Source organism: Gopherus flavomarginatus, chromosome 12, assembly GCF_025201925.1.
Source record: "Gopherus flavomarginatus isolate rGopFla2 chromosome 12, rGopFla2.mat.asm, whole genome shotgun sequence".
NCBI classification, from domain to species: domain Eukaryota; kingdom Metazoa; phylum Chordata; order Testudines; family Testudinidae; genus Gopherus; species Gopherus flavomarginatus.
The window spans coordinates 13,545,338-13,569,275 of record NC_066628.1 but is presented as its reverse complement, the minus strand read 5'-3'; the positions used below and the strand labels follow the sequence as shown (position 1 = coordinate 13,569,275).

At 48.4% G+C, this 23,938-nt stretch overlaps 2 protein-coding genes and 1 pseudogene across 2 annotated transcripts in view; 1 reads left to right on the top strand and 2 right to left on the bottom strand.

Annotated features, from left to right (window-relative positions):
• Positions 1-23,938, top strand: part of LOC127032795 (zinc finger protein 345-like) — a 181,750-nt gene that overhangs the window by 93,491 nt on the left and 64,321 nt on the right. The gene's annotated exons all lie outside the window — the stretch shown is intronic.
• LOC127032814 (zinc finger protein 436-like) overlaps positions 1-23,938 on the bottom strand; it is a 74,261-nt gene that overhangs the window by 37,607 nt on the left and 12,716 nt on the right. The gene's annotated exons all lie outside the window — the stretch shown is intronic.
• LOC127033062 (zinc finger protein 420-like) overlaps positions 1-23,938 on the bottom strand; it is a 42,707-nt pseudogene that overhangs the window by 13,350 nt on the left and 5,419 nt on the right.

The window sequence follows — 23,938 nt, the reverse complement described above, 5'->3', positions numbered from 1 at the left end:
CCACTTCCAGACTGATTTTTTCAGTTTCATCTGCCCCACTGCCCGGCTGCCCCTGGAGCTTGTCCTCTCCGTGCCTAGGGGCCTTATGGCACAGGGGGCAGGAGGTGGCTGTGCCCGACTCCCCCTTGAAGGTGATGACACAGAAGCGGCAGAACTTGTGCTTGCACCCTTTAAAGGTCACCGGGATCTTATAGGGGCCCTGGCAGCTCGAACAAACAACCAGACGCGGGCGGCGCAGGGCTGGTTCATGGTGCCTCCGGGGAGTAGAGCTGAGTTAGCGTTCGCTTTCCTGCCTGAGCTGAGTTAGCTTTCACTTTCCTGCCTTGGGAAACACGGGTCAACAGCTGGAGTGCCAGGAGCAGGTTGTTACTTTGCTGATCTAAGAATGGATCACTGCCCCAAGTCACCGCCCCCTGTGGATTTCACGGCCTTCTCTGGCATCCATCCAGACCCTGATCATTCCCAGCCCCACTTAATATCTAACCATATGCAATTAGTGTCAGGTAACAGCATAACAGCTGGGAGTTTGACAGTCTACTCAGGCAGGGAGTGCAGTGGGAGCAGAAAGACAAATGACTCCATGGGCAATCAGGTAGTCAGGACACATCTGATGGTTGGAACTCCATCCTTTATTAAGATCTCCACCACCTACAACACATCCTGATTCTGTCTGGAAACTGAAGGACCAAGAACTCTATGAATTTCACTCCCTTCCTTTTATCATTGTAAACCTTTTTGCCCTGCTAGAAAAACAAATCAATTTAAAACAAAATCCCAAATAAAACTCAGAGCTTGTGAAACTGTTTGCGCTGATCTGTCTTCTTACCAAGTAAATATAAATAATTCCCCTCTGTTGACAACTCTGGTGATTTTATTGCAAGTCTCACAATATTTGATGTTTTCCTTAAAGCCCCATCTCCAGGAGTCATGTGTGAGATGCGCAGCTTTATTTGAAACAAAGGCAAGTTTCTAGTCCTCGTGGTTGCAGATAAAAGCTTGAAAATGTGACCTGAATAGATTCATAGAAAGGCCAGAAGGGACCATCGTGATCATCTAGTCTGACTGCTTGCACATTACAGGCCACAGAACCTCACCCACCCACTCCTGTAATAGATCCATAACCACTGGCTGAGTTATTGCAGTCCTCAAATAATGGTTTCAAGACTTCAGGTTACAGAGAATCCACCATTTAAACAAGTTTAAAGTTGCAAGGGTGTCTGCCAGTCTGCCAATGGAAAATTCTTTCCTGATCCCAAATATGGTGATCAGTTAGACCCTGAGCATTTCAGCAAGACCCACCAACCAGGCACCTGGGAAAGAATTATCTATAGTTACTCAGAGTCCTTCCCATCTAGTCTTTCATCATTAGCCATTGGGGATATTTGCTACTAGTCATTGCACATCGGCTACATGCCACTGTAGGCAAGCTCATCATACCATCCCTTCCATAAAGGTATCAAGCTCAATCATGAAGCCACTTAGGTTCCTTGCCCCCACTGCTCATATTTGGGGCAGGCGATTCTCCCCCAGTTATAAAGATTAAGGATAAAGTACATAGGTGACTTAGGAACCTATGTCCCATTTTCAAAAGTGACTGTGGCCTTTAGGGGTGTCTCATGGATTCTGTCCACACCACAATAAAAAACCCGCAGCATCAAGTCTCAGAGCCTGGATCAATTGATGCCTGCCTGTGGGGCTAAAATTGTGCTGGGCAAGCCTAGGTTTAAATAAACCGGTTTAGCTGAACTGTTGCAAACCCCTGTGTAGACATTCTTCATGAGTGCTAGTCTTATTTCAGTTGAAGAGCAGCTTATTCCAATTTAACTTAAATCTGTTCCCAATCAGTTTACACTAAAAATCAAAAGAAGACAGTGAAATTAGCATCTCTACACTGACTTTTGCACTGGTTTAACTAAATCAGTTTGGAGTCACTGGGTCTGATTCCCCTCTTACTCACCCCAGTGTAGATCAGGAGTAACCCCACTGATGTTAATGGCCCAAGATGATAACCAAAATTCAGGTCTTGCTGAGTTGTTTCTGAAAGGAGGAAAAATGAACGATATGAGCTAGGATATGTAGTGAGTACAGAGGCAGTTGGCGGGAGCACTAAAAGCCCCCAGGTTCTGGAAAAAGCTGGGGGATTAATCTGCTCAGATCATTCTTTTAGCTCTTTTCTGAACCTTTCCAATGGTTTTGTCCACTCCATTGTTTCAAGTTTCAGCTGTCTGCTCTGGCACTGCACCAGGATCCATGTTTCTAGTTAAGGGCTGAGTTCAGGCTGAGAGTTCTGCTCTGGTGTTTGTTGCTTGAAGTTCGAGGGGTCTACAACTTGTCTTCAATACACTATGCCATTGCCAGCATCCTTCCTGGGGAAGATTGTGGTAGTATCCGTTGCTTTAGTTGAATGGATGAGAGTGTGGAGAGAGAGAGAGAAAGAGCATATGGCCCTTGTCTCTTCTGTTATGCTCTTCCAGAGGGTCTCATGGACAACCACAGAGGATCCAGGGTGGCCTCTATCTTTGAATTTCCATGATGCATTCCCCAAAGAAGCCAGTAGATGGTACTGGAGTATTGCAGAGTCTGTAGCTGATATTTCTGTGGTGAGCTGGCTGACAAGCTTTACCCCTGGAGAAAATCTGCGACATTGCAGCACAGCAGAAAAATGCACCATCATTCCCCTCATTCCTTTTGCTGCCTTGCAGAAAACGGTTTCTGCGGGGAAGCAAAGAGAAGCTGCACCAGTGCTCACTCACCTCCCAGCAGAGCAGATGCTCAGTTCCCACAGCCCGGGGAGAGGAAAATCTCTTGGAGGTGCGGAGGGGTGGCGGGGACCAGGGACATTAGTTGGGAGGGGAACAGAGATGGAGTTGCCTCTCCTCCTCTGGATCCTAGATATTGGCATAGAAAATGTGCTTATTAAGTTTGCAGATGACACCAAACTGGGAGGGATTGCATCTGCTTTGGAGGACAGGGTCAAAATTCAAAATGATCTGGACAAATTGGAGGAATGGTCTGAGGAAAACAGGATGCAGTTTAATAAAGACAAATGCAAAGTGCTCCACTTAGGAAGGAACAATCAGTTTCACACATACAGAATGAGAACAGACTGTCTAGAAAGGAGTATGGCAGAAAGGGATCTAGGGATTATAGTGGATCACAAGCTAAATATGAGTCAACAGTGTGATGCTGTTGCAAAAAAGCAAACGTGATTCTGGGATGCATTAACAGATGTGTTGTGAGCAAGACACGAGAAGTCATTCTTCCGCTCTACTCTGTGCTGGTCAGGCCTCAGCTGGAGTACTGTGTCCAGCTCTGGGCACCGCATTTCAAGAAAGATATGGAGAAATTGGAAAGGGTCCAGAGAAGAGCATCAAGAATGATTAAAGGTCTTGAGAACATGACCTATGAAGGAAGGCTGAAAGAATTGGGTTTGTTTAGTTGGAAAAGAGAAGACTCAGAGGGGACATGATAGCAGTTTTCAGGTATCTAAAAGGGTGTCATCAGGAGGAGGGAGAAAACTTGTTCACCTGAGCCTCTAAGGATAGAACAAAAAGCAATGGGCTTAAAACTGCAGCAAGGGAGGTTTAGGCTGGACATTAGGAAAAAGTTCCTAACTGTCAGGGTGGTTAAACATTGGAATAAACTGCCTAGGGAGGTTGTGGAATCTCCATCTCTGGAGATATTTAAGAGTAGGTTAGATAAATGTCTATCCGGGATGGTCTAGACAGTATTTGGTCCTGCCATGAGGGCAGGGGACTGGACTAGATGACCTCTCGAGGTCCCTTCCAGTCCTAGAGTCAATGAATCCAAGAATCTAAGAATCCAGTGAGAGTGGTTTTGGGATTAAGGAAAGTACAGTAAGTATGTTTCAATGGAGACCCACACACATGGCTTCCTGGGGAACCTATCTGGGAGAGGTAAATCATCCGCCCCAAAGTTCCTCTGTTCAATAGTAATGGCCTCAAAGTATCTCCAGCAAATCCATCCTTGTTACTTTACAATGGGGCTATTTCACATAGAATTAGAGGGGTAAACACCAGTCCAGTGGCAAGTGCTAGATGGAGGGGAGGGGATTACCCTTTCGAATTCATTGAGAGAAATAGCACTAATGTGGAGTTAAGGTTGCCCACTGTTGCTTCCTTTCTTTCCACAATTCGGAGTGTGGCTAAATGTAACCGTGTATTTCCTGATTTCCAGAGAATTAAGGCAAAGTCTCCCACAACGTTCCTCCAACAACCTTAACTCTGTCATCGGAATAGGCAGGAGGTACTAGGCCAAAACCAGGTCTGATCTGTCCCTGACAAAATCAGCCATTTTGTGTCATGTCCAGCCCCGTGTTCTACCATCCCTCCCCCTCTGATGCACTCACTGATCCTCCCTGCTTTAGGTATAGCTGGGATCACCAGGGGATTAGACGCAGCCAGTGGCCGGAGCTCACACTGCCATCTGAGGACAGGGACAGCTGCAAGCCTGCAACTAGTGGGGTCAGGGTCCTTTTCTTCGGGGCTGTGCTATGTGTAAGGGGACATAATTGGCGTCACGAACAGGATCCTATCCACACGGTCCACCCCATTAATTTACTGGTTGAGTTCTAGTAGCACTGTCCAGGCCTGGTTGAGCACTCTACCATGGCTGGAATTGAAGAACTATGAACCCAGTTTGCTGAACTTCAGCGCAAATTATCAGACCAAGCCGAGGCATTACAACAAGCTAGAACTGAACAGAGAGAAGCCTTAACACTGGCCGAGGCAGTAATAGACCAACAGACAGCAGAAGCTAAGAAACCTCCTACTATTTATGTCCGACGGGAGCGGAAGTTCATGGAGTTTGGTGGCTTCCCAACTAGACCAGGAGACATTGCGGTTGAGGAGTGGGTCAAGTCTGTGAAGGCGGCTCTGCGTGTGCTAAGAGTACCTGAAGAAGATCATGTGGACTTCATAGAGGAGCACCTCAAGGGCCAGGCAGGAATGCCACAGTAAAGTTCATGTGCCGTGGCAGACAATGAAAAATTGTGGAAAGGGTTGTTTGCACTCCTCTAGTGAAGTGTATGGGGACAATGTACATTTGTACCTGACTCCTTATTTCTCTGAGAGAAAGCAGGAGCCTGGTGAAATATCCGGGCATATGCATATGAGCAAAGTGGAGCGGCAAGACCATCAACGAGTTCCAGACCCAGATACGGTTCTGAAAGAGCAGTTAGTGCTGGGGCTCCAGGATGATTCCCTCTGCCGTGAAATGAAAAGGAGGTTTAAGGAAGAGCCCAGTAAGAAGAGGAAGTTCCTGTGGCAGAGACAGCCAAGCCTAACCCCCGTACACGAAGTGGGGGCGAGCTGAATGCAGTGTGGGTACAAAAGCTGCCCCAAACACAGCTAACATTGGAAAGCTTAAGTGAAGCTGTCCAAAAACTGGCGGTCCAACAGGGGGAGATGCTGAAAGTGATGACTGAGGTGATGAAAAGGAAAAACCCCCACCAATATGCCAAGATATCCAAGGGCCCCAGGACCCCGAAGACCTCCACTGAAGGACGAGCTGGGAAGATACATTTGTTACATTTGCGAAAGGCCAGGACATACTAGCCGAGAATATACACTGAGAAGGAGACTGGAGTCCCAGGCACCTGAAATTCAAGAGGTACAGGGAGCAAGCAGCCCACCGTCAGAAGGCCGAGTGGGGACTGAAGGGTTTCTACGGCTGTCCCTAGGAAAAGGGCAGTGTGTCAGCAGCGAGGAAAGGGACCCTGATGATGTTAGTATATTCAACGACTTCTGTGGCTGAGCTTTCGGGGACTGCTTGACAGTGGAAATAACCACAGCAGGGGTGAGTACCTGCTGCTTGATAGACACTGGCTCAGAATTCACCACTATTTCTGAATCATATTTCCGAAACCACTTAAGAGAGAGAGATCTGATCATGCATAATTCCTGATTTGTACAGCTAAAGGGAGCTAATGGACTTGCCATCCCTGTGGTGGGGTGCCTTGAAGCTGATGTAGGGTAAATGGGTCGAACAATCCCTGGGAAATGCATCTTTATCCTAAAGGACACAGCTTCAGGAAAGACTTTAATGGAGAACAGAGTACTGGGAATTCTTGGGATGAATATTATAAGAGAGCTGAAAGAATTACTGTTGGTAGGAGAAGGAACCGAGGAGATGAACTGTCATGGGCAGCCTAGGAAGGACGCTACACTGCAGTGGGTACTAGCCCAAGTGGAGAGAGATGGACGTTTCCCGGGGCCAATGGGACAAATTGGCTATGTTAAGGTAGCAGGGAGACAGAAGGTGGTTATACCTCCCTGGAGTGGGAAGATTACTGATGCATGCTCCCAGGTCCCAAACGACTTTGACGGATACAGAGTGCTTGTCGAGCCAGCACCTGGGGCCAGTTTCCCTAATGGGCTCCTGGTTGCAAATGTACTTGCTAATGCCAGCAAAGGAAAAGTGCCAGTCAGGTTGTTAAACTCAAGTAAGAAGGCCATAAAGTTGTGCCCCCGAACCAGGGTGGCAGAGATACATCAACCTGAAGGAGTGGTGCCCCCAGTGGGGGTGGCCTTGGAAGAAAATGGAGATGAGCTGCAGGTGATAAAAGTAAAAAAAGGCACACAGGTTATCATATCACAAGTGGCTCCCGATGGAGAGCTACCCATCCCAGTCCAAGTGGACCTCCAACAGCTAACCCCTACACAGGTCAGCCGTTTGCGGCCGCTACTGGAGAAACATCAAGAGGTCTTTTCCAGGGACGAGTGGGACTTCGGTTACACCACCACAGTGACACACCAAATAGCCACTGGAGATGCTGTCCCGATAAAACAGAGACACCGGCGGATTTCACCATGAGTGTTCCAGGAGGTAAAAAAACACATCCTGGACCTAGTGACTCAGGGTGTCCTTAAAGAAAGCCACAGTCCGTGGGCATCACCTGCAGTCATTTTAATAAAAAAAGATGGTGGGGTGCGATTTTGCTGTGACTACAGGAAACTGAATGAGGTAACACACAAGGATGCCTACCCACTACCCAGGGTGGAAGAGTCACTGGATGCATTAGGAAGTGCAAGAGTGTTTTCAACCCTTGACTTAACTTCTGGTTATTTCCAGGTTGCAGTGGAAGAACGAGACCAGGAAAAGACAGCAGTGACGACTCCGTTTGGGCTGTTTGAATGGACATATATGCCATTTGGCTTGTGTAATGCATCTGCTATGTTCCAGAGACTAATGGACGGGGTTTTGGGAGACTACATCTTAGACACTTTGCTGATATACCTGGACGATATTATTGTGTTTTCCAAGGATTTTGAGAGTCATATGGAAAAATTGGACTTGGTTTTCATACGATTGAAGGAACACGGATTAAAGCTGAAGCCAAGCAAGTGCTGCCTCCTACGTGAAAAAGTCAAATTCTTGGGCCATGTGATTTCAAAGGAAGGAATCCAGGTAGATGAGGAGAAGACCAGGGCGCTGGAAAATTGGCCGGTCCCCAAGAATGCCAAGCAAGTGCAGCAGGCTCTAGGTTTCATGAGCTATTACAGACGATTCGTTCCAAAGTTTGCGCACATTGCTGCACCGCTATATGGACTAGTGGGCCAACCCACCCAAAGGAAGGGAAAGGACCAATGTTTTGTGTGGGATGATACCTGTCAGACAGCTTTTGACAAATTAAGACATCAGCTGATGTCACCACCTGTACTTGCATATCCTGACTTTAGCCTGCCATTTATAGTGATAACTGATGGAAGCATGCACGGCCTAAGTACGGTGCTCAGCCAGAAGCAAGAGAGGGGCCGAGCATGTGATCGCATATGCAAGCCGAGGGCTGAGAAGGTCAGAAAGAAATGACAAAAACTACTGTGCTTTTAAACTAGAACTGTTGGCCTTTAAGTGGGCTATCACTGAAAAATTTAAGGATTATTTAGTGTACTCTAAATTCACAGTAATCTCAGACTACAAGCCACTCCGATACCTGGCAACGGTTAACTTAGGTGCAACTGAACACCGCTGGCTGGCCCAACTCACTGAGTTCACTTTTGAAGTACAGTATAAACCTGGAAGGCAGAACATCAATGCTGACACCCTGTCTAGATTGCCTCTGGAGGAGGAATCAGAAGAGGGTGAGGATCTAGAGAAAGACTTCCTAGTCATTCCTGCAGATGTTGTGTGTACGTGTTTGTGGCTAGAGAATCCAAAGCCCGAGGACAAAGTGACGGTAGAGGATGCAGTACAAAACCTGGTAAAAGGGGAGAGCGCAATAATCTCGGGGTACTCATGGGAGGAGATTCAAACTCTGCAACGAGAAGGTGATGTTGGACCTGTCTTAGTGGCAGTCATGGCCGAACAAGGCCAGATCGGAGATTTGGGGCCACATACCCGCAGTCTAAGAAGCTAGCCAGACAGTGGGAACGACTTAGATTACACTGTGGAGTGCTGTTCCGGGTAACATATCATCCCCGAGATGGTGAGGAAGTGTGGCAGTTAGTGGTACCTGTGTCACTCCGCCGTCAAGTATATGAAGCCAGGCATGACCATGGGGGACATTTCGGAGACAGGAGCACTCTGGAGGTGATGAGGAGAAACTATTACTGGCCCACGATGGGTAGCAATGTGCAAGTGTGGATCCGTCAGTGCAAACAGTGTGCCTTAGCCAAGGATGTGTTTCCTCCTAACCGAGCCCCTTTGACCTGTACTAATGTGACTGCCTCAGTGGAGGTCCTAGCAATGGATTACACATGGCTAGAAAGATCTTCAGAGGGGCATGAGAACATACTGGTTCTCACGGACATGTTCACCCGATTCACTGTTGCAGTTCCAACTAGAAACCAGACAGCGCGGACAACGACTGATGCCCTCATAAAACACTGGTTTGTGTACTATGGTTGTCCGGCATGGTTACACTCGGATCAGGGGAGGAATTTTGAATCAGTGGGGATAGCCGAATTGTGTAAACTAGATGGCATAGCCAAAAGCCGAACAACACCCTACCGCCCGCAAGGAAACGCTCAGTGCGAGAGATTTAACCGGACAATGCACGATATGCTAAGAACATTCCCGCTGGAAAAGAAGCAAGCCTGGCAGGAACATCTCCCTGAGCTGGTGTTGGCCTATAACAGCCATGTCCATTCATCAACAGGTTACGCTCCTTTTTATCTCATGTTTGGGAGGGATCCCAGGTTGCCATTGGATATTCTGGACAGAGAGGGCCCTGAGGAGGATGTGGTGACCAATTTGGATGACTGGGTCGAAGGTCACCATGACAGGCTGAAGATAGCCTGTGAAGTTGCTCTCAATACAACTGAAGACATAGCCCAAAGTAGGAAAAGGACTTATGATTGCAAGTTCAGTGGGGCTCTCATCGGGCCTGGTGAGCGTGTACTAGTTCGTAACCATAGGCACCGGGGGCATAATAAAATACAGGACAAGTGGGAGTCAAATCCCCACATTGTAGTCACTCACAACAATCCCGAGCTACCAGTTTACACCATCCGGCCTGAACGAGGAGGTCCTGAGAGAGTAATACATAGGGACCAGCTGAAACATTGCACTCTTAGTCCAGACAAGGACCATAGGAGGCGTAGATCAGTACACTCTGAGGAGGGTGAAACCAGTCGGGAAATGGGTCTAGTCCCACAAACCGAATACAGAGGGGGACAGAGTGGGGAAAACCCAAACCCTAACGGGAATGGCCAGATCCCTCAGACAGACCCAGTATTATCCGAGGATGAGGAAACAGAAAATATGGGTAATAAACCACCAGTCTTAAGAAGGTCTCAGAGGGCTAATAAAGGTGTACTTCCTGTTAGACTTAGAGATAATTATGTTATTGGTTCTATGTAGTGTTTTAATGAATATTGTTATGTATAGTATTAAGAAGTAGATGTGGAGTGTTAACTATGTCAAATGTTCTTTTGATAATTGTTAATGGGTTTTTAATATAATATGATGTGGATATATGTTGTTTTTATGGGGCCCGGATGTACTGGTGTGAATATTGTGGCTGTGGCAGAATTTTAGCAGGGGGGAATGTAAGGGGACTGTTATCCCCTTACTAACATTCAGTGGGGGTGTTTTGGTTGCTAGCTCCCAGCACTAGAAGGGGAGAGATCGATGGCAAATCAGGACCCAGAGACTGATAGTCCCCAGGAACAATGGCGAGAGGCCAATGCTCCAGGTAAGCCTGATTGACAGGGCGGGCAGGCTAATCAAGGAGACGGGAGGCCACAGTGGGTCCCGTCCTCCGTGTGAGCTGGAATTGCCTGGGTCAGACGGAGTAGGGGCCCAAGCTAAGCTGCTGGGAGCAGAGCTGCAACCCAAAAAGCCAGAGCACAGCCCAGAGAGAGAGACCTGCACTGGGAGGAGAGCTGCAGCAACCAGAGCCAGAGGGGCCAGACAAGCAGCCCAGGAAGCAGGTGAGAGCTCAAAGCAGAGTCACAGAAGCAGCCTGCAGAGCAGACCTGCCCTGGGAGCAGAGCTGTAGCAACTGGAGCCAGAGAGGCCAGAGAAGCAGCCCAGGGAGCTGAAGGCAGAGCAGCAGCAGCAGCCATGCTGAGGCAGAGTGGAGCTGGGGCTGGAGCAGTCTGAAGCTGGGTGCGGTGAGCAGCTGGGGAGAGCGAGGGGGACCCTGGGCAGTGGGCCCAGCACAGGAAGATGCCTCAGCCAAGAGGCTCTGCAGGCCAGACTTGGAGGGGGATCATAACCCTGACAGAATGGGGGTGACACTGGGGAGAAGGGTTCTGTCACCAAGAACCTGAGAGTGTGCGGCCACTGCCAGAGCAAGTGTCCAACCCGCAGCATCCCTGCAACACAGCCAAGGCCTGAAAAGGAGGCCTGGGACCTACAAAGAACAGCATGTGAAGTGCCCTGATGTCCAGAGACACTGTTTGTGATGGTCCCTGCCACAGAGCGGGGTGATGTGTTTTCCTTTAACCTTTCCAAATTTTCCTTATTCTTTTTTTAAAATTAATTGTTAATTAAATAACTTGTATTTGCTTTAAATTGTATGATGTGATCAGTGGGTCAGGGAGGTGCGCAGTGAAAAGAGAGTACCCCGGAGTGGGGACACCCTAGCCCCTGTCCTTGGTGACCACAGCAGGGTTGGGGGTTGAGCCCCCCAGGAATCCAGGGCCCAGCCTTGTTGGGGTTACGAGGACTCTGCCAGACAGGAGAGTGGAAAGGGAGCCCTCGAGGGCAGGGAGGCCTCTGGGTAAAGGAAGTGGGAGCGAGGACTCAGATCCTTTCGCCAGCCCACTTCACCGGGGTAGTGCAGAAGCCAGGAAAGTTCCCCACAATAGCGGGACCATTCCCCTGCTTACATATGCAAGGAGTCTGAGTAGCTGAGTAAAGTGGACGCTCTTGGATCTAAAACAATATATGACAGTTTTTCAAAAAAGGCCTGTAGAGTATTCCACCACCAAGGTCTGAGCTCACACTGAAGCATTGGCCACACTCAGGACAGTTATAGGGTTTCACACCAGGGATGATTCTCTGATGGGCTTGAATATTTTTAGTTTGCCTGAGAGCTCTGCCAGGGGAAGTGGCTCTGCCCTGTGCCTCCTCCACTGGGATCTTTTCCTTACCTGAGCTGCCTCGACTCTCACAGGCCGCCACCTGCTCAGGAATCTGGTAAATGTTCCCTTCGGAGTTTCCTGACACCGCCCCCTGCAGACAGTGGCGTAGCCAGGTTCTAACATCAGGGGGAGCAAACACAAAAAAAGGCACCACCTGACATATCAAATTACTAATTACATACTTTTAAATTTGTTACACATATTTATTTGTACTTAAAATAAAAACACAAGAATGATCCAGCCATGGAAGGGTTTGCACAGCCAGCATTTCACAGGAGAACTTTAGATTACACTTAGATATAATTAAGGAAAGTCATTAAGGACATTGAGGTCAATGGTAATTGGGACAAAATACAACATGGTTTTACAAAAGGTAGATGTGCCAAACCAATCTGATCTCCTTCTTTGAGAAGGTAACAGATTTTTTAGACAAAGGAAATGCAGTGGATCTAATTTACCTCGATTTCAGTAAGGCATTTGATGCAGTTCCACATGGGGAATTATTAGCTAAATTGGAAAAGATGGGGATCAATATGAAAATTGAAAGGTGGATAAGGAACTGGTTAAAGGGGAGACTACAACGGGTCATACTGAAAGGTGAACTGTCAGCCTGGAAGGAGGTTACTAGTGGAGTTCCTCAGGGATCAGTTTTGGGACCAATCTTATTTAATCTTTTTATTACTGACCTTGGCACAAAAAGTGGGAATGTGCTAATAAAGTTTGTAGATGACACAAAGCTGGGAGGTATTGCTAACACAGAGAAGGACTGGGATATCATACAGGAAGATCTGGATGACCTTGTAAACTCGAGTAATAGGATGAAATTTAATAGTGAAAAGTGCAAGGTCATGCATTTAGGGATTAACAACAAGAATTTTGGTTATAAATTGGGGACACATTAGTTGGAAGTAACAGAGGAGGAGAATGACCTCGGAGTATTGGTTGATCACAGGATGACTGAGCCACCAATGTGATATGGCCGTTAAAAAAACTAATGCAGTTTTAGGATGCATCAGGCGAGGTATTTCCAGCAAAGATAAAGAGGTGTTAGTACCATTATATAAGGCACTGGTGAGACCTCATCTGGAATACTGTGTGCAGTTCTGGTCTCTCATGTTTAAGAAGGATGAATTCAAACTGGAATAGGTACAGAGAAGGGCTACTAGGATGATCCGAGGAATGGAAAACGTGTCTTATGAAAGGAGACTCAAAAAGCTTGGCTTGTTTAGCCTGGCCAAAAGAAGGTTGAGGGGAGATATGATTGCTCTTTATAAATATATCAAAGGGATAAATACCAGGGAGGGAGAGGAATTATTTAAGCTTAGTACCAATGTGGACACAAGAACAAATGGATATAAATTGGACACTAGAAAGTTTAGACTTGAAATTAGATGAAGGTTTCTAACCATTAGAGGAGTAAAGTTCTGGAACAGCCTTCCAAGGAGAGCAGTGGGGGCAAAAGACATATCTGGCTTCAAGACTAAGGTTGATAAGTTTATGGAGGGGATGGGATGAGGGGATAGCCTAATTCTGGCAATTAATTGACCTTTGATTATTAGCAGGTAAATAGGCCCAATGGTCTGTGATAGGATGTTAGATGGGGTGGGATCTGAGTTACTACAAAGAATTCTTTCCTGGATGCTGGCTGGTGAGTCTTGCCCACATGCTCAGGGTTTAACTGATCACCATATTTGGGGTCGGAAGGAATTTTCCTCCAGGGAAGATTGGCTGAGGCCCTGGAGGTTTTTCGCCTTCCTCTGCAGCATGGGGCATGGGTCACTTGCTGGAGGATTCTCTGCACCTTGAGGTCTTTAAACCATGATTTGAGGACTTCAGTAACTTAGACATAGGTTAGGGGTTTGTTACAGTAGTGGGTGGGTGAGATTCTGTGGCCTGGGTTGTGCAGGAGGTCAGACTAGATGACCATAATGGTCCCTCTGACCTTAAGTCTATGAATCTATACTTTAGATTCTAGAAAGTAAATGACAGAATACAGTAGTTTATAATTGTCACAGGTTAAAAAAAAATTACTGGCCATTTTTTCCAGTTCCTAATTTCATTTTAAAATCAATCAGTGAAATGCACTTTATTTATAATAGACCATACTACTAAAGCCACCAAAAACACATGACAAATACAAGTTTTATGAGAATTGATGAGCAAAGATCTCATAGCTCTTCAGGGTTGGACAAAGCAGTAATTCCCCTTAAAATAGCTTTATTCATGGGGTTTTTTTAAAACAAAAGACATCTCTACGACACAGGTTGGCAGTCTAACATTTCTGAAACACTGAGTACTGAAAGTTAGGGTTTTTACCAATTTAAGCTGTACACACACACACACACACACACACACACACACACACACACACACACACACACACACACACACACACACACACACACACACACACACACCCCCTCTTCCTGCTTTCCTATCACCAGTTCTGTTACTACTGGAATGAAATCTAGACATCCGTAAAATAGCTAGTTCCACATTGTTCTTCAAACCTCAGATCAGAGAAATGCTGCTTTGCATTTGAGATACTGTCTGACTGTAGTACATTTTGCACTGCCTGCATCTACACTGACATCAGGAGAGGAGAAGAGGACAAGACTGTCCCTAGCATATATGATTTAAAAAAAAAAGGCGAGACACACCCACCCACTATCAATGCAACAAGAAGGGAGAACAGTAGCTGGGGCCAAGAAAGAAGATGCAATAAAACCCTCCAGTACCCACAACTGATATCTGAAAAGCATCAGTTGCTCTGCAGATCAAAGAAAGAAAGAGCAGCCAGTACTCAGACAGATAGGATCCTTATGACCTACATAGGAGAAGTACACTTTCTATGTAAACTGTAGCAGTTTCCCAACAGAGTTTTCTGATGGACTTATTTATTAAGCAAAAATTAAGATTAGGAGTCTGATTTAAATTTTGTAAATTTTCAGTTTTAGTTAACTGTGGAACTATTGCAGCTACTTTTATTTTATTCCTGCCTTTATAAAAAGCTACAGAGTTATAACAGATATTTACAAAGACTAAAATACATGCTTTAATATAATTAAGACCGGACCTTCCCAAGATGAAAACTACATCATGGTAGAGTCCTACAACCAGGTATTTGAGGCCAATCCCTTTATCAATGGAATCCTCAACTAAAATGTGAGGAAAGAGAAGAGTCACCCTCTGACTTTTGACAATAATTCAAGGTCAGCCAGCCACCAAGAAGACCGGCACCATTCATATTCTGAAAAGCAGCAAAGAGTCCTGGGGCACCTCATAGACTAACAGACGTATTGGAGCATGAGCTTTCGTGGATGAATACCCACTTTGTCAGATGCATGTAGTGAAAATTTCCAGGGGCAGGTATATATATGCAAGCAAGAAGCAGGCTAGAGATAACAAGGTTAGTTCAATCAGGGAGGATGAGCCTATTACTTTGGATTTATCTATCTTGAATAGTGTATCATCTGCAAACTTTGCCACTTCACTGCTCAGTGTTTTTTTCAGATTGTTAATGAATACGTTGACCACCACAGGTCCCAGTACAGTTCCTTGGGGGACCCCATTGTTTAACTCTCTCCATTTTGAAAATTGACCATTTATTCCCACACTTAGCTTCCTATCATCTAACCAGCGACTGATCTGTGAGGGTGTCTACCTGTTATCCCTTAGGAACTTAGTCCTTTAAGAGCCATTGGTAGAACCTTGTTGGTCTTTCTGAAAATCCAAGTACACTATCCACTGGCTTGCCTTTACTCACATGTTTGCTGACCCCTCATAATCATGCTTCACTATTTACAAATGCCATGTTGGCTCTTTCTCAACACATCATGTTTCTCTGTGTGTCAGATAATTCTGTTCTTTACCACGGGTTCTACCAACTTGCCCAGTGCTGAAGTTAAGCTCCAGAAGTGATCCTGGCCAGTAAACCTTTTTTAGAAATCAGTGTTACATTAGTTACCTTCCAATCATCTAGTACAGAGGCTTGTTTCAGTGACAGATGACATACCACCATTAGTAACTCTGAATTTAATTTCACATTTGAGTTCCTTCAACAATCTTGGGGAAACACCAGCTGGTCCTGGTAACTTACTACTGTTTAATCTATAAGCATGTTCTAAAGCCCTCTCTATTGACCGGGGTACAATGTGCAGTTCACTTCTCTGCTTAGTACATGGGGACCATCCCCCCTACAACTCCTAACAGCCACCTCCAGCTCTGAGCAGTGATGAGCTGCCAAAATCTTAACAACCGGTTCCTTCCTCACCTCACAAGGGTGTTATGGCCCACCCCTGCCCCCCGGAACTCCTGCCCCATCCAACCCCCCGTGTTTCTTGACTCCCCCTCCCAGGACCCCTGCCCCATCCACCTCCCTTCCCTGTGCCCTAACTGCCCTCTGCCGCCCCATCCAACCCCTCTCATCCCTAATGGCTCCCCAGGACCCCTGCTCCATCCAACCACCCCTTCTCCCTGTCCCCTGACTGCCACTGGAACCCCTGCCCCATACTGCCTCCCACCACCTCATCCAACCTCCCCCTCCTTCCTGACTGCTCCCCTAGGACTCCTGCCCCCATTCAACCCCCCTGCTCCCCGCCCTCTGACCGCCCCAACCCCCAACCCCGAACTCCCCTGCCCTCTATTCAACCCCCCCCGCCTAGCCCCTTACCGCACTGCCTGGAGGTGGCTGGCAGCACCACTCGGCTAAAGCTGGGCCACGCCGCCACCAAGCAGCACCTGGAGCACAAGGTCAGGCCAAGCTCGCAGCCCCCCTGCTTCCCACTAATCAGCTGTTCGTGCAGGAAGCCTGGGAGGGCAAAGAAGCAAGTGGCGGCTTCACGCTCAGGCCCAGGAAGGCGGAGGTGGAGCGGAGGTGAGCTGGGGTAGGGAGCAGTTCCCCTGTGCACCCCCACCCCCTCCTCGGTTACCTGCTGCGGTGCAGGTGCCCCCCCCCCGCCCCAGCTCACCTCCACTCTATCTCTGCCTCCCTGGGCCTGAGCGCAAAGCCGCCGCTTGCTTCTCCGCCCTCCCAGGCGTCCAGTGTGAACAGCTGATTCGCAGGAAGCAGAGGCGAGGGGCAGAAGCGGGACGGAATGTTCATGGGAGGAGACGGAGGCGGAGTGGAGGTGAGCTGGGGCCGGGGGGCGGGGCGGGAAGCTGCTTTTCCCCATGGGTGCTCCAGCCCCGGAGCACCCACGGATTAGGCGCCTAAGATGCCACTTTTGGATAATGTGCTCAGGGGAGCAGCCAGTCCCCCTGCTCCCCCCAGCTATGCTCATGCGTGGCAACCAATGGGCCGGCGCCACACAGCCTGCCTTGATTCCTGGTGAAATGTGGGGGTGGCAGAGGGAAGACAGCAGCCCCTAATGGGTCAGGACAGGGAAACACAAAAGCCGCTCCCTGAGGGTCATCCTCTGGGAAGGGGAAGGAGATGGCCCCAGGGGACAGGGCAGGGGTCAGCTTTAGGGGCAGGGCAGGGATCAGGAGTAGGGACGGGCTGGGGTCAGGAATAGGGACAGGAAAAGGAGCAACAGAGGAACTGGGGGCCCCAGTGGCCAGGCCACTGGAGGGTGGCATCCCACGATTGGGCTTAGGGGTCTGTGGGATGGGAGGGGGACCCTTGGTGATGCTGGCCTCGTGCTCTAAGGCAGGTGGTATGGCCACAGAATGCATAGATAGGGAATCCGCGATAGGGCCCCCACCCAGGAAAGAAGTCGGTTGCACCACACCAATGAGGGATTCCTCTGGTGACTCGGGTCCCGGCCACACAACACTGGCTGTCACCTCAAGAGGCTCGGCGGTCGCTAGTGGGGTGCCATCTGTGGCCGGGTCAGTGGAAGAGTTCAGGGGCATCATGGAGGTGGGAGCAGAGGCAACAGTTTGGGAGACGGAGCACGGGGAAAGGGGGGCCAGGATGAGGTCGTCCAGATCAAGGCCTGCTGGCAGAGGGTTGTCCGCCCCGTGGGTGACCTGGGTCATTCCCAGGGCCTTGATCACCTCATAGATGGAGGGGAGATCACCTTCCATCACCCCGGGGTTCTTCCTGCCAGCACCTGAGGCAACGCTCACCTCAGGGCTTGCAGGGTTTTCAGATGGTAAGGAGGCGAGTGGGGCTCCATCGAGGGCTTCCGTGGGAAGGGACTCCGGAGGAGGGGAAATGTTACTTTCCGGTGCTGCCACGTTGTCCCCTGCTGGCACCATTGAATGGGAGTTGCTGGGGGCAAAGTGGAAGGCTCGGCATTGGTGCCCCCCTTCCTGGTCTTCCGGGGGGCTTCCGCATCGGTGGGAAGGAGCGGAGCTTGAGCCTTCCACTTGCCTCGCTTCCCCTGTACTAGGGCCCAGCCCTCTATGGCATCATCGGGGGCTGGCTAACAGGGGTGTGGTCAGGGAGCAAGGACGATGGCTCGGGGACTCAGGGAGGCAATGATGGGGCAGCATGAGGGAAGGAGGATCCTCCTTGGGGCGGGTCATCTCCCATGCCTGGTGGTATCCCTGCCACACTCTCCTCCACAGACCCCGCCAGACTGCAGACAGCAGAGGCAGGGCTCTTCCGCTTGTCTGAGCACACTGGGGGAGGTACCCCTAAGGCCCGAGCAGGAGCAATGGTGGTCTGGGAAGGAGGAGGGGCAGCTCCAGGCGCCAGGCAGCCAAGGGGCACTGGCATTGACGGGGCCAGTGCCCTGCCATGGCTCTGGGGTCCCGGACACTCCTCCATGCTGGGCCAAGGGGCAGTCCCTCCGGACGTGTCCCATCTCCCGGCAGAGGTAGCACCGGGCCTCCCTCGTGGAATAATGCACCCAGTAGTGGGCTTCCTGGTAGGGGACGAGAAAGGGTCCCTCGAGCGCATCTCCATCACACGCCGCCAGCAGCAGTTGAAGCTGCACCTGCTGGTGGAATGAGAGGACATAATGGAGGGTGGGGTCTTTGCAGCCCAATGGAAGAGGGCTGATGAAAGAAATTGGGTGCCCCAGGGTTGAAGGGGCGGGCAGCAGGGCAGGCAGCAGGGCGGCATTGGGCAGGAAGGGAAGGATGGAGGTCAGGACTAACTGGACAACCAGGTCTTCCAACGACTCCAGGGGGACAAACGCCCCCCACAGCCAGGTCCTTCTCCACTGCCTCCTGGGCAGCGGCCTCCGATGCTAGGAAGAAGACTACCTTTCTGTACATTTTGGAGGCCGCCACAATGGTTGTGGCCCCCACCGCCCTCACCAGTGCCCACACGTAGGTCTCCACGTGGGGTGAGGCGGGTACCAGGAGGAACGGACGCCGTGCTTCCTGGTCAAGGTGGGGAAGGGGCCCTGGGCGCACACACTGGCTGTCGCCTCAAGAGGCTCGGCGGTCGCTAGTGGGGTGCCATCTGTGGCCGGGCGCTATAGATGGCAGCAGAGGCGGTGGTTGGAGGAGATGATCTAGTGGCAGGTGGGGGGGTTGCCACCACCTGCGTGTATGCCCTGGGGATTGGGGAGGGGCATCTGCAGAGCTGGTAGAAGGAGCAGTGGGGAGGGATGGCGCAGCCCTAGAACGTGTGTATAACACAGGCCCTAGAATGTCACCGAGTGCTTCCTCCAGAAAATCTATGATGTGACTGAGCCAGAGCACATCTTCTGGAAAGACATCTACATGCATTAGAGCCAGCCAGTAAGAAAAAATCTTCTGCAGTGACATGAAGTTAAAGAACATGGAGAAGAAGGAAACCTCTACTCAGGTTGTTACTGGAGCTGAAGCAGAGAGGCTAGGATAAACACGGCTAGGGCCCAGGACTGACTATCAGCAGATCTGCCATTTTCTATTCCTGGCTTTTTGACCATGAGCGAATCTCTTTGCTTCTGTGTGCCTCAGTTTCCACAACTATAAAATAAAGCTAATCAAGGTTATGTTTTTTCTCTCTCCTATTTTGCAAGGCAGGAAACTTAGATACATTTGGGACCTGTCTACGCTACCGGTCTAGAGTGTCTTTGAAAGCTGATGACCCACACATGTTGTTCAGAACCTGTGAATAACACAAGCTCCTAAGTTTGTTCTGTGCGTAGCCCCTATGGAACAGCTGGGCTGGACAGCCTTTTCTCGCTGGGCTGTGCGGAGCAGGTTCTGGGCACTAGGGATATGAAGAGGCTCTCAAGGACTAATTCTTGAAAATAAATATCAATGAACTGCAACACAATATCAAATCACTGCCGCTAACATTAGTGGGTGATAAAATACTAGCAGAGTGGTAATTAATGCTGAGGACAGGGCAGTGACACAGGGCAATCAGATCCCTCAATAAGCTGGCCCCATTCAAAGAAAATAAGTTTGAAAAGAACCAAACGAAAGGCCCTATACCTAGCAGCAAAGCATGCAGGCCACACCTACAGAATGGGGAAGTGTATCTAGGAAAGCACTAACTGTGAAGAGGATTTAGGGGCCATACTGGGCAAGCCATTCAACATGAGCACCCAGGCCTGCTAAACCCAGGGTTGTGAGTTCAGGCCTTGAGGGGGCCATTTGGGGATTGGTCCTGCTTTGAACAGGGGGTTGGACTAGATGATCTCCTGAGGTCCCTTCCAACCCTAATGATCAATGATTAAGAAGTGTGATGCTGTGGTGAACAGGGCTAATGCCATCATTAGATGTATGAAAAGACCAGTGAGTAGGATAGGGAGGTGACACACCATCAGTGAGACTGATCCTGGAATATGGCATCCAGTTTTGGCGTCCACCTTTGAAAAAGGTTTTGAAATACTGGAGATGGGGCAGCAAAAAGCAATGAAAGATTCTGAGGGCTGGAGAAAAATGCCTGCCAGTGAGCTATTGAAAGAGCTCAGCCTGTTCAGATTATCAACAAGATCGGGAGGTGACATCATTGAAGTGTTGAAGTGACTTCATGGAGAGAAAATATCAGGTATTAAAGGGCTCATTAATCTAGCAGAGAAAAGCAGAACAAGACCCAGTGGCTGGAAACTCAAAAGAGACCAATTCATATTAGAAATAGAGCAGAAATATTCAACAGTGAGGATGAATCACCAAAGGAACAAACTAGAAAGAGAAGTGGTGGGAATTGTCCATTTCCTGATGTCTTCTAATGAAGACTAGATGCCTTTCTGGAACGTGTTTAGTGAAAAACTAGCTACTATGCTATACAGAAAGCATGTGATATGCAGGGTGTCAGATTACATGCTCTAATTGTCTCTTCTGGCCATAAAGTCTGCTAATTCATGAACAACTGAGCGTAGCATGGGGAAGAGCGACTCGTGTTCTACTGTGTAGTCGGTGTCATCCCACAATGAAGAGTCACTGAGTGGGATGATCCAGGGGAAGCAGCTCAAACATGCAGTGTGGCTGGACAGGAGCAGGACATCAGCACTGCAGGGGAGGGGTGGGTGTGGCCATGACATCACAAGGGCCTTTGGCAGGACCTCAGCCTATTGGATAGAGATGGTGGGGAGGCGATGATCTCACAGAGAGGTCTTGACATCAGCCAGGCAGGACAGGGGTGCAGGACAGGGGCAACCTTGGAGATCCCTGTGGCTTTGCTTCAGCATGTCTCCTTCTCGAGGTCTCTCGAGAAAGGAGAGAGAATTCACTTTCACCTATGTGAGCGCAAGGAGGACCCTCTTTGGAGTTTTCTCCTTTTCTTTTCTTGATTTTGCTAGAAAACAGACGTCCCTGTATAGAAGGTAAGAGCCTCCGAGAGGTTTGGAACCTTTTCAGTCTGATCCATCAGGTGCTGGCTGATTTTTAGGAAAGGGAAAAACTTGATTGTGGGAGCAGCATTTTATTTCTAACCTAGGACTTTGTCCCTTAGAATCACTGGGGACATTGGGGTTTCTTCTTTTTGTTTTCCCTTTTCCTGCCTCTCCCTCCTTTCTCTTCTTCTCTTCCATCTTTGTCCTTTCCCCCTGCTCTCCTTTCACCACCAGGACCTGTCTGTGCATGTGAAGTGGGAGGCAGGGGGGAGTTGCACTCCAACTCTCATTGTGGGAGGCCCTCCAAAAGACATGTGGCTGGAATAGTGCTCTAAGAGTGACTTCCTCCAGTGGTGACCTGGGACAGCTGGTGAGAACTCTCACTTTCTGATTCTCAGAGTCTCAGTGCTGATTGGGCAAGCATGGGGCTATTGTTAGGGAGGAGATTCAGGTCCTTGTTACTCTCTTTTAAGACCAAGGAAATAAGCCAGAACCAAACATGTTTGATTGCTCTTGCTGCTTTTCTCCATTCATTGTCTTTGAGCAATTCATGATTCTCTTACTAATGGGCTAGTTCTTCTAAAATACTAACTGAATAATTAGGTTTTAATAAAGCCATATGCAAACTCATACTTACAGTAACAAAGGAGTCAGGCAGCACCCTACAGAATGGGGGACAGTCCGCTGGAAAGCAGTGACCCTGAAAAGGATTTGGGGGCCATAGTGGATGAGCTGCTCAACATGATTTGTCAATGTGAAACTGTGGTAAAAAAGGTTAAAGCCATACTTGGATGGATAAAGTAGTGAGTATGGAAAGGGAAGTGCTCCAGCATTGGTGAGACTGATATTGGGATGCTGAATCCAGTTCTTGTGTCCACATTTTGAATATTATGTTATAAAAATTGGAGAAGGTACAGAAAAGATTCATAATTGAGTGATGGTGATGATGCCTTGTAATGAGATATTGAAAAAGCTCAATCTGTTTAGTATATACAAAAGGAGAATGAAAGGTGAGTTGCTTGACTTCATGGAGTAAAAATGTTGAGTATAAAAAGGCTCTTTTATTTAGCAGGGACAGGCATTACAAGACCCCATGGATGGAAGCAGAAATCAGAAAAAGTATAATGACAATAAGACCCAGATTTGTAAGAGGGTGATTCATCTTTGGAACAAACTACCAAGAGAGATGATGGCTTCTCCCTCTCTTGATATCTTCTAATAAAGACTAGATGCCTTTCTGGAAAATGTTTGAGTAAAAGAAAAACCCAGCTCTTCTGACATACCGGAGGCCTTAAGATACTCAGGGGATCAGATTAAATGCTCTAATGGTTTCTTCTGGCCATAAAGTCTACTATCTTATGAAAAGCTGATTGCGGCCTGAGGAAGACCCTCTCGTGTTCTACTGTGTAGTGGTGTCATCCCACAGCAAAGAGTCATTGAGTGGGATGGTCCAGGGGAAGCAGCTCAAACATGCAATGTGGCTGGACAGGGGCAGGACATCAGCACTGCAGGGGAGGGGTGGGTGTGGCCATGACATCACAAGGGCCTTTGGCAGGACCTCAGCCTATTGGACAAAGGTGGTGGGGAGACGATGATCTCACAGAGAGATCTTGACATCAGCCAGGCAGGACAGGGGTGCAGGACAGGGGCAACCTTGGAGATCTCTGTGGCTTTGCTTCAGCATGTCTCCTTCTCGAGGTCTCTCCTTGAGGACTGAGAGAGAATTCACTTTCATGTACGTGAGCACAAGGAGGACCCTCTTTGGAGTTTTCTCCTTTTCTTTTCTTTATTTTGCTAGAAAACAGACGTCCCTGTGTAGAAGGTAAGAGCCTCCGAGAGATTTGGAATCTGTTCAGTCTGATCCATCAGGTGCCTGCTGAATTCTAGGAAAGGAAAACACTTGATTGTGGGAGTAGCATTGTATTCCCAACATAGGACTTTGTCCCTTAGAATCATTGGAGACATTGGGGTTTCTTCTTTTTGTTTTCCCTTTTCCTCTGTCCTTCCTACCTTTCTCTTCTTGCTTCCTTTGTCCTTTTCCTCTGCTCTCTTCCCACCACTGGGAACTCTGTGTTTGCAGCAGGGACCGGGGGGGTTGTTGGAGGCCCTCACTGAGAGGTGAGACTGGAATAGTGCTCTGAGAGTGATCCCCTCGGTGGTGACCTGCGCCATTCTTTGGGCTATTTGATGAGAACCCTTACCCTTCCACCCCTCAAAGTCTCAACCTTGATTGGCTGAGGAGGGGGCTATTGACATGCAGGAAACTCTGGTCTTTGTTGTTCTTTTTTATGACCAAGCAAATAAGTCACAACCAGTTTTATGTTTGACCAGTGTTGATGCTGCTCTCCATTCATTGTCTCAGAGCAGTTCATGATCCTCTCTAACATTCCAGTTCTTCTAAAATACTTGCTGACTAATTCCTATGAACAATTGTTGGTCTGTAGCTCATTTGAGAGCAACTCAGCTGATGAAGCCAGTCAGTAGCAAAGACAAGTCACTGCTCCTTTCTCAGCCTTAGTTTCTCCTTCTGTCAAGTACGATTAACAATCCTCTCCCACCTGAGTGGATGATGGGGATCCACTGAAGAGTGTCACTAGTAGCAGTGCAGAATAGGAGGTGTCCTATCAATTGAGCCATATCAGATTATGACATAATATTCTATTTTATTGATATTTTATTATTTTGAAATTGTTAAGAACAGCAAATACTTAGCTCAGA